Consider the following 10,281-nt stretch of genomic DNA (forward strand, 5'->3'; position numbering starts at 1 on the left):
CCCAACATAATCTACTTATAATAAAATGAGCAAATGGATCTGTATCTGTACAGACAATATGAATTTGATTCCATCCCTTTCCTCCCACCTGTCACTTGTCTCAGACTGTAAGCTGTTCAGGGCAATGACCACATCTCCTAGAGTGTTTGCATAGTACCCAACACAAGGAAGCTCAGTCCTCTTTTGGGATCTCTGGGCAATAGGGTAACTGTTAATAAGTACTCCATTCCAAACTGGATCTGGGTCTTGTGGGCCCCTCTGTGTGAGTCAAAATCCACCAGGATGGATGGGCAGGGTGTGAGCTGGCCTGAGGGAAAGTAGCTGTGCTTCTCTTTGATTTGATTAGGGTAGTTGCTGCTGTTGCCCTTGCAGCCTGTCAAAGGGAAGATGTCAATTTAAAAATTGACTTGCAAATAAGCTGCTTCTGTTACTAACACACCCTAGATCACTGGAAGGGAAGAATATAAAAAAATCCAGTTTCACTCTTGATGCACTTCATTTGCTATTTGCATTTGTCTCAACTTGGACAATGGAGTCAGTTTCACTGGTGTACAGTTTCCAGGCCAGGGGTTTAGTTCTGCAATGTTTGGGTTTCAAACTGCAGGTCAATGTTTGTTTTAAAATGGTGGTTTCCCTTAGAATTTGTACACATTTCTGTTGCTCTACAGTTACATGAAGGATTGATTTTACAAAATTTAAATTGACAGCAATGACTATCGGGTGGAGAGGTCTGTTGCCTCAGAAAACCAGGCAAGAGTTCTGCAGAAGTATACTGAACTGGATTTGTGAGAGGCATCCAATAATTGTGCCATTTTGTTTTTTGCTAGTCCGTAACTAATCCTGAAATCCTGCAAAGGCTTTTCTTTGCTCTGCTGGCGATCTGTCCAGGGACATTCATTCTGGGATTTTCACTGTTGGCACAGAATCTTTTGTGTCCAGGAAGTTTAAGGGGTTTTGCTCTTCTCATCTCTGGTTTCCAGTTTGAAATCTTCCTTCCTGCCATTGCAAACTCACTCTGGGTGTTTGGCTCTTGTCTTCTCAGCTGGAGAAATTTCCTTAAAGTTCTGTAAGGTGGAGTAGCTTGGCATAATGTGTTTTTGTTTTTTTTTTAAAGGCTAGAGTCTGTTGACCCTGTCTCCTAGAAGTGATGTCTGATGGAGCTGTACTAGATACTCTGGCCTGGGCCTGTGAAAGCCTGGCTGGGAATGGTTGACCCCAAATATACATACAGGCATTATCACACAAGCTAACTAGGATTTGAGTGCATAGCATCTGTCAAGCATTTTCAAAACATGAGTGCAGCTCACATGCAAAAAGACTGTTAAATGTGGTGGGAAACTGGATTTTGCATATTGTCTTAAACACTGAATAGACTCTTGCTAGAGCAGTCTATCAAGGCACTCCTTCCTGCATACTGAATGGTGTACAGAGAAGTGTGGTCTCTTGGGTGACCCAGTATACTGGATGTGTCCAAATGCTGTCCTGAGGATGGCTTCAGATGACTGCACCCTCCTGGCCAGGGGGCAGACAATATCATATTGCTGGTGACGGCCAGGAAATTATACTTGACAGCCAAAGACCACAAGTCTTACTGACCTTCTCTTGGTGGGATGATAGAGGGGGGACACTTCAAAAATTCTGGAAATGAAGTCTGTTTTAATCTAAAAACCAAAGATCTTTTTATTAGAACATCTCCTCTGACAGTGTTTGAACCTTGCACTTAATCCCAGTCAGAGCAGCTCTGTACAGAACCCAGCAAGTGGTCATTAGTCGAAACCCAGCTTGGCCAGCTCTCCTGCCCGTCTATACAGGTGATCCGCAGGATAACTATAGCTGTAACATCCTGGCACATTAGGAGTTGAATCTTGTACTAAGGAAAAATAATTTTCCTAGATTCCCATGTAGGTTCCAGATTTGACTTATGCTCCTGATCCATCTCTTATGCCAGGCACTGCTGCTCACAGCTGCCTGCAGGTTCTGGATACCAGGTGAGGAATAAAAACACGCCCACATCAGGTAGGTACACTTATCTGTAATCACGGCTTTTGCTCCAAACAGCCATGGGAGACTCTAGGGAGAGCTGCGAAGCAGGCTGCCAGGGGATTTTGCCTTGCAATCCAAGTGGATTCATGGCCGAGTCTCGTTGCGCAATTTGCATTTCAAGCTTTGATACAGCATTCTCTAGGGAACAGCCAGCACTGGCTAATTTACAGCACCTGACCTCGCTTCCGCACTTTCCTCCTCTTCTGGCACACAGACACATTCACACGGCCGTGCACAGCCTGTTTACCAAGCTGAGCAATGCCTCTTATCAAACCGGTTCTGGCCAGGCCCGTCAAGTCCCTATCTCTGTCCAACACGTCAAACATCTTCCGTGGCCTACACCATCAATAACTGGGGTCTTTTAATCCTCTCTTGAATGGGCACCTTTATTAGTGAATAAGGGTATGGCTGGTTCAAGTTACAGGCAGGCAACTCACTTAAAGAAAAATGACATTTTATAGATTCTAACTGATGTGAACTGAAAAGCCCCTATTTATCAAGGATTCGGGACAAATATATAATCCATGGGTACCTTTGACTTTGTTGATATAATTTTACTGGTAGCTTTTTTATAATTCAATGTATCATAGTTGATTAAAATATCTCTAGGAATATAGTATTTAAAGAGCGGAAACAATTGGTGAAGAGTCATGATCCTAACCATGCATACCTGCTCTCTGCTACAAAGAGCTGCGCTCGCTGAAGTACGTTAAGCTTAGGATTCAACTGCTGTTGGTAACTATTGGTATTTGGTTTTAATTTTAAATCTCACTCCACACCCACATCAGAATGTCAATTGGTATAAACAGAAGTGGAAAGCAATTACAAATGTACACTTAAAAATTCAGAAAATAAGTGTACGATATGTTAACACCTGGTGGACAAAGGTTTACAGCCTGGGTGTAGGTGTATGAGTGCACGCTACTGGCAATACACAGAAGCACCTTCTATGGAGAGCTGCTAGCTTCCAGCTGTGTAGAAGAAGGGAACTGCTTCTGTTCAGTAAGTAATCTTTTTCCTTGATCATAGTCTTTAAAAATCTTCAGTAAAAATGGAAATCGTTGTTGAGTAAATAAAATAAAATAACTGTCATCCATTTGAGCATATATTAATAACCTGCACATTACTAATACTTTAATACTTGTGTATAATTCTATATAAAGATAAGCATCCTTAGCTTGACTGTTTTTAGAGAAGTGTTTACTGTTAATTGCACTATTGAACTGAATGAAAATTGTCTTTAGTTTAAAGAAACTCACCACTTTTCTATGTTCTGTTGCTCAGAATAAGTAAAGATGCTACTAGAATATTCAGGAACAGCCAGTGCAAAATAGCCTATGGAACTGGGATCCAACTTCTAAAAGCAAAGAGGAAAATAAATCATTTGAATAGTCATTATGCAAATACTGGATCTACAGGTAAAATGTTTTTCGCAAATGTTTATTACAATAAGCACAAATTACCAGGGGAGATTTTTTCAAAAGTGCCCATGGCATTTAAAACGACAAGTTCCACTGTTTTTTTTGTTTGTTTGTTTTTTAAACAGCGGTGCTGAGTTCCATTGTCCCATTCGTTGCCCTTATTGCATCTAAATAGAAACACAGGAATTGCCATACTGGATCAGAGCAATGGTCCATCTAGTCAGGTATCTTGGCACCAGCCAAGGCAAGTGCCAGATGCTTTAGAAGAAAGTTCAGGACACCTAATGAGAATTATGGAATAACCTGCCCACCTGGGAATCTTAACAACGGGCTGTTAGGCTGATCACCAATGACCTGAAGCATGATCCTTATTTTTAATCCTTCCAATTGTAACCATAAGTTCTCAATGTCCATATAAGAGCCTGATCTTTTAAGTCTTGTGAAGTTCTTGTCTTCTGTGACACTTTGGTGCAGTGCTCTCATTTGGATCAATTGGCAATTTCTTCCCCTATGAAACTTTTCTGTACCAATTTTTTTCTGTTTGCCTTTCCAATATTCCCAGTCAATCACCATGGAACCTAAGCACAAATATTTCCACCATGTTAAACTACAGTTGATATGTTTCTCTATTAATGTGAAGTGGCAGGGTATCTTCTAGGCTGTCCCTGAATCTGAGCCCCTAGCAGCCAGTTTTAAATGTCTTTAGACAGAAATTTCCAGTAGGATTTTTGAGACCTTATCTAATAAGTATGAACACACAGCTGTGATGGTTGGTACCTAATCTGTGCCTGGATGGCTGGAGGAGTAGAGCAAGATACTGAATAGCCTGTGAAGGGTGTAGTAGGCATTTCAACTGCAAACACTGGGGTGTTTCTTACACAGTTGTATAAATCACCGTCTAATAAATATACATTTGCTTGTATAGAATCCAGTGCATATCCACTTGGCATTAGACACTTCATACTCTCCCCTTACACTACAAAAGGGATAAACAATCAATTGGAAAAAGAAAACACAATTACATAAAACAGTTCTCTATTTACTTAAGAAAATTAAACCTTCCTGTCTGTAATAGCTAACAAGCATTCTTCTCAAGGGGTAAAGCTGTAGTGTTTTGGGGAGCAAAAGGTCTGATCTGTTCCCATGCCATAGCTGTGCTGGTATTTGCACATGTACTAGTCCTTAGACACCTAGTACAATAGGCAATATCAGAGTGGGAAGATATTGCTGTCTTTGTAGCTTGAGTCCCTTAAGTTTTAGGGGGTCTAAATTTAGTTAGCAAAACTTAGTGTGAGAGGAGTTTAACTTGTTTTACAGTTTTTTGCCAGTTATTTATTACTCAGTCCATGATGCTAACCCTGAAATAAAAACATAACCTGTTAATTGTAACCGGTATGTGTCATTCTCTTTAGCTGGGGTCAGCACCTTGGCTCTAACCATCAGGGTGGATTTGTTCACTCTGCAAGTTGCAGTTTGGCAGTAATAGCTCTGACTCTCCAGGAGGTCTCCACACTGAAGCATCAGATCATTGTTGAGCGCTGTGATATTAGTTGGAAAACTCTTTTTTGTACCATATGTAGTGAACGTTAGAGCCTGTTGGCTGAGTGACATCTGAGAGTCACTGATCTCCGTAGGCAGGATTCACTGGGATGGCTGGTAAGAGTTAAGTGATGTGGGGAGAGGCTCTGAAATGGAACCAAATAAGTAGTTCTAGTGAGATGCAATACACAGAAGGGTGTGAAGCATTGTTTGAAGCAATCAGACTCTTGGCTGTAAATATCCCTTCCTAGTTCTATGTTATTTCAAAGGATTAGTCTCAAGAGGCTGCATAGCTAGTTATACTTAGCTGAACTGTTTGTGCTTTTCTAAACTCAGTGGTGAAGCTGCCAGTGGAACAGAGTGAGGAAGGCAGAGGCATTTACGTAATATTGATCCTTGATCAGAGAGTTCACAGTACAAAAGCCTCCGTGTGACCTCTCTGGACTTAGAGCACTCTCGTCTCCACACCAAAGACTGAGTTGCAACTCTGTACAAATGCATGCCAGCTTTGACATACGTATTTATCTAAACTGAATAAAATTAGTATTAGTGAGACAAGGTGAGTGAGTATCTTTTACTGGACCAGTTTCTGCAGGCGAGACAAGTTTTCGAGCCGTGTGGAGCTCCTCTTCAGGCCTGAAGAAGAGCTCTGTGGTTTGAAGGCTTGTCTCACCAACCAAAGTGGTCCGATAAAAAATGATTACTTCACCCACCTTGTCTCACTAATATCCTGGACTGCATAAAGTGAAGACTGTGATATGGTCATGGTTGAAATGATCACTAGATATGGGAAGGAATTTATCTTCAAGACATTACTTGATAGCCTCCTTATGGATCAGGAATCATCTGTTAAGGTAAGGTGAGGCTTGTAGATTATGAATTCTCTGAAGGGGAATGTATTTACCATGTATTTTTAAACCTCGGCCCTTCCTCTCATCTCCTCACTAAAAGTAGGTTAGCCTAGTGGCTAAGGCCCTGGACTGGACTTGGAACATCTGGGTTTAGTTCCTGGCTCCACCACACCCTGTGGGACCTTGGACAAGTTACATAGGTCTTGCCAACAGTGTGGCAAAGCATTACAGGAGACTGGCCCATGTAGCTTCTGCTGGTGCCCACTAAAAGTGCCCTAGTGTGCTTTCACATAGTACTGTGTTCAACGGGAACAAACAATGCTGCAATTGCAAAACCAGAAAACACTGAATGCACACTGGGACCTTTAAAGTTCACAGCCCTCTGGTGCACATTGCTGCATCATGCAGAGAATCCCATACTCTTGGCATTGGTTCTGAAACGGTAAAAGGGGATAACAGTACTCCCTTTTGCTCTGTTGTCTTTTTAGATTTGTAAGTTCTTCAGGGCAGAGATGGTTTTCCTATGTTTACGCAGTGCCTACCACCAGGGGCTCTGATCTCAGTTGGGTATCCTAGATGCTACTGGAAAACAAACAATGTTTCTCTATCTGCAGAGGACCTCTTGCAAGTTGGTGTCGAGGTGCTGAGCCCCACAGAGCAGCTTTGCTCTTGTTTCAGTGAAGTTCTGGCTGTGCTTTCATTAGTGTTTTTTGGTTTTGCAGTTGCAGTGTTTCCCATTTAACATCAAATACTAATAACTAAATCACTCCAGGAACATACTTGTTTTTCAGTCAAGTCATTAAAAAACTAATGAATCTCATGAGAGATTACAATGGTTAAAGAATCTTTACCTTCGGTTACAGTGAGTTTCACTGCAGTCATGTCTGCATATGGTCTTTTTATTCAACACCAATACATTCCTGAATCCTCTTCTATAGTGACCATAATGGCTCCTCTTTTGTTATCCAAGAGCAACAATCTTCCTTTATACTCATTCTTAACAAAATGCTTTGTCGCCTAAACATCACAAGATCTGGATCTTTCATGGCACCAGTAGTTTCTATAAAGCATGTAGGTCCTTCTGTTGTAGTAGCAGGTTATTATGGTGATCGTCCCCTCCACGGCTGTCTTTCCCCATCTGAAATCTGACCAGACGGATGGTGCACACCAAGCTGCAAGAGAAGATGCTTATTTTCCTCACAATGGCGCCACAAACTTGAGAAAGTGAGCTCATTCCATTTCAGGTGTGTGCGCCTTCTCTCTGGTCTTGCTGCCAGTGACATTTTACAAAACTTTGGGTCAGACTTTGCCTTCCCTCTTATCTGTGCTCCTCTCATGTTGATGGGCCTAAATTCCACTGACAGCTGCAATGGCCTGTTGTGGAAAAGACCTAAGGAATGAGCCAATATTCATAGATTTCTGTAGGAGAGGATATAATTTTGACTGTTCATCCCATAGAACTTAATAGAGAAGTAATTATGTATTACTATACAAATCTGTAACATGATTTTTGTTCAAAATAAAAACCTAGTGAAATGATCTAATTCTGTAGGACTCTTCTATAAAAGTTATGTACAAGTTGTAAGTCTTGACCCGTCCATGCATAAGGTAGCCCACCTGAAAATGCTAAGGTCAGGGCAGGATGCTAAAGGAGAGTAGATTCTCCCCAACTGGTGGCTAACACTGCAGTTAGATTCACCTACCAGTTACAAGCAATGCTTCTGATTCCCCACACTGGTTATCAGAAGCTAAAAACAAAGTTCCACGACCTCTTTCACTGCATTTCGTTCTCTGGTCCCCAATTAGCAAACAAATGAGAAGAGAGACGTTAAAGGATTAAGTCAATCCAATTTATATATAAATAATCGGATTCTCAGAATTGTGGAGGTTGCAGCTTGTACAGTCCCTCTGGTGTACATCCAGTAGCTGGATGGGTCTCAGTCCTTTGTTTCACAGCTTCAGATGTAGAATAGTTGATTCAGAAGTAGGAAGCAGGAATGAAGATATGATGGGGATGGTGCAGCTGCCTCTTAGTCTTTGGTCTGCCATGTGGCTTGTTTCAAACACACGGTCACAGCACATGAGCAGGGAAAGGCACTTGTTGCAGCCCCCCAACCACAGGCATGTCCCTACATGCCCTGATGACAGTTCATCTGGGATGATTTAGTTGGGTTTGGTCCTCCTTTGAGCAGGGGGTTGGACTAGATGATCTCCTGAGGTCCCTTTCAACCCTTGCACCAATGAAGCTATCTTGCCGCAAAACAATCCAGAGCAGAAACGTCTTGCTTCTGGCCAGGCATTTGTATGAGATGCGATGGTTCAACACTGAAACAAATACATCATACACCCACCTGAGAACCACGGTTCTCAAAATACCTTTTAGAAATGTCCTGTTTTGTATTTTTCTTACCAGTACATAAGGTAACCCAAAGCGTAAAGCAGGTTCTCATCTTGAATTGAGACCGGTTTCAAATTAGTCTGTACAGGAAACATCCAGCTCCTAAAGGCAGCTCTTTGTGAGTTCATTGTACTTGTTCCTGCCCATCTACAAGAGACCACTGCATTACCTGTAAGTCATGCCTTCTGATGTTGCTTTGAGAAATACTAACTACTGGAAACTAGGTGACCTCTTCAGGAACAATGCCAACAGTTCATAGAATTTGGGTAAGTTAAACCTCTGTTAGCCTTAGATCATATCCAGTCTATCCCCAAGGGCCAATGCAGGATTGTTCCTACAGTATCTTCAATTTACACCCCTGATATAAGGAGGGGGTCTATCACTTCTCTCTGGAGAATCTGCCAGTCTTGTAGACCTCGTTAGGAAGTTTTCCCCGGTACTCAGCAAATTTTCTGTTACAAGAGTAACAACAAATGTTTTTCAAAGATGCTGCTTCTCAAACTAGCATTACTATGTATTGAAGTAGCCCAGACACAGCTATGACAATGTACAAGGTGCAGATTTCAGCACTGCTCCTTCTCTAGACCAGTCTCATTCATTCTTTTGTTGAAAGGTCACCTTGCTGCTGCTATTTTTGCTGTGACTGTTTTCATTGGGGTATCCAGTCTGATTGTCTGTGTCTCCTTCCAGTGGAGAGCAGAATCTAAGGGCTCTGAAGGCTTTATGGCAGGTATTTTTTGCCAAGAATGCTGCATTCTTGGATTGGTAAAATGATAGGGTTGGAGTAATGTTCCGGGTTGACTTCTGTGGTCTCACTCCATTTGACCTCAGTGCCACTCAATCCCATCCTGCAGGGTCTGAATGTAGGCTTACAGAAGGGATAAAACAGTGAGGTATCGCCTGGGCTACCAAACACAAACTTTCTTTTGGTGTTTTTTATTAAAAGAATAAAAATAAAAAAAAATTGAAGTTATGGATAAAAAGTGTAGCTGAGACATGCCAGTGGCCGATCGTCACAGCCGGGCATTACTCTGCTATCTGGGGGGTCAGTCACTTGACCCACAAGCTACTTTGATCTTTGAACAATTTTTTCAAAGGGTTGGAGATTGCTTCATACAACTTTATATAAAGCAATATTAACACCTGTTGTGGTAGGAATAAACAGTCCTGGACTAAGTTTGTTTACGTATTGTCCGTTATAGTGCTCTCCCTCACAAATGTCTCACTAGACCAACTGCTGCAAAGCTCCTTAGTTGCCAGTAGAATTAGGCAAAGACGACATACCAAATCCTCTCTGCCATGCCCCGTGGAAATTTAGGATCCTTCGCAGTAAACCTACTTGGGGGTGGGGGAAGAGTTGGGAGACTTAATTAATGTCTGTAAAGTGCTTTGAGATCCTCAGCTGAAAGCTGCTAGAGAAGAGTAAAACATTATCCTATTAAACCTCAGATTTGCTCTTTGGAAACATGAATAACTGCATCTAGCTGCTCTGAATGCCAATAGCTCTGTAAAGGGTGAAGGGTAGCAGAGTTCGGATACTACCGTGACGAGGGCCATGCAAATACTTACTTTGTGTACTCTGGCGTTTGAACTGGAGCCGGGGCCTGAGGCGCTCTTGCGGGTTGCTGAACACTGTGTGTGGTATAAAGTTTGGGCACATCTCTAATCAAAGACGTCATGCTGTCTTGTGCCAAATAGCCCCGATCAGCCAGAGAAGCCAGCTTTGAAAAAACTGGCTCTGCTTCTCCATGTTCTAATCAAGTCAGTCAAACACTATTGCACATGTTGTGTATGGGGCCCAAAATTTACACATCCCAGCCAAGAAACAGCTGGGGGCAGCATTCTCCTACTGCAATGAGAAATGGGAGTTGCTGGTTTTTTGACTCTAAGTAGTTTGCTACAAATACAGGAAGCGAGGCTTTTTGTGCTGCTATTTTGGGCCAGACTCTCCCTAGAATGGTGGACTAAAGATCCATTTTCTGAGATGGAAGCTCTGAGGACTGTCACTTAAACAGCCCGCATTCCAGGA

The 10,281-nt window shown here is 42.1% G+C and overlaps 1 long non-coding RNA gene across 1 annotated transcript in view; it reads right to left on the reverse strand.

The window, feature by feature from the left end:
• LOC137160279 (uncharacterized) overlaps positions 1–10,281 on the reverse strand; it is a 45,460-nt gene that overhangs the window by 3,882 nt on the left and 31,297 nt on the right. The window contains exon 2 of the long non-coding RNA XR_010921829.1: positions 3,303–3,400. This is a non-coding gene — a long non-coding RNA (uncharacterized lncRNA). The remainder of the gene's footprint in view (positions 1–3,302; positions 3,401–10,281) is intronic.

This window comes from Emydura macquarii, unplaced genomic scaffold (genome assembly GCF_026122565.2).
Source record: "Emydura macquarii macquarii isolate MOO-44397 ecotype Brisbane River unplaced genomic scaffold, CSIRO-AGI_Emac_v2 contig_2184, whole genome shotgun sequence".
NCBI classification, from domain to species: Eukaryota; Metazoa; Chordata; order Testudines; family Chelidae; genus Emydura; species Emydura macquarii.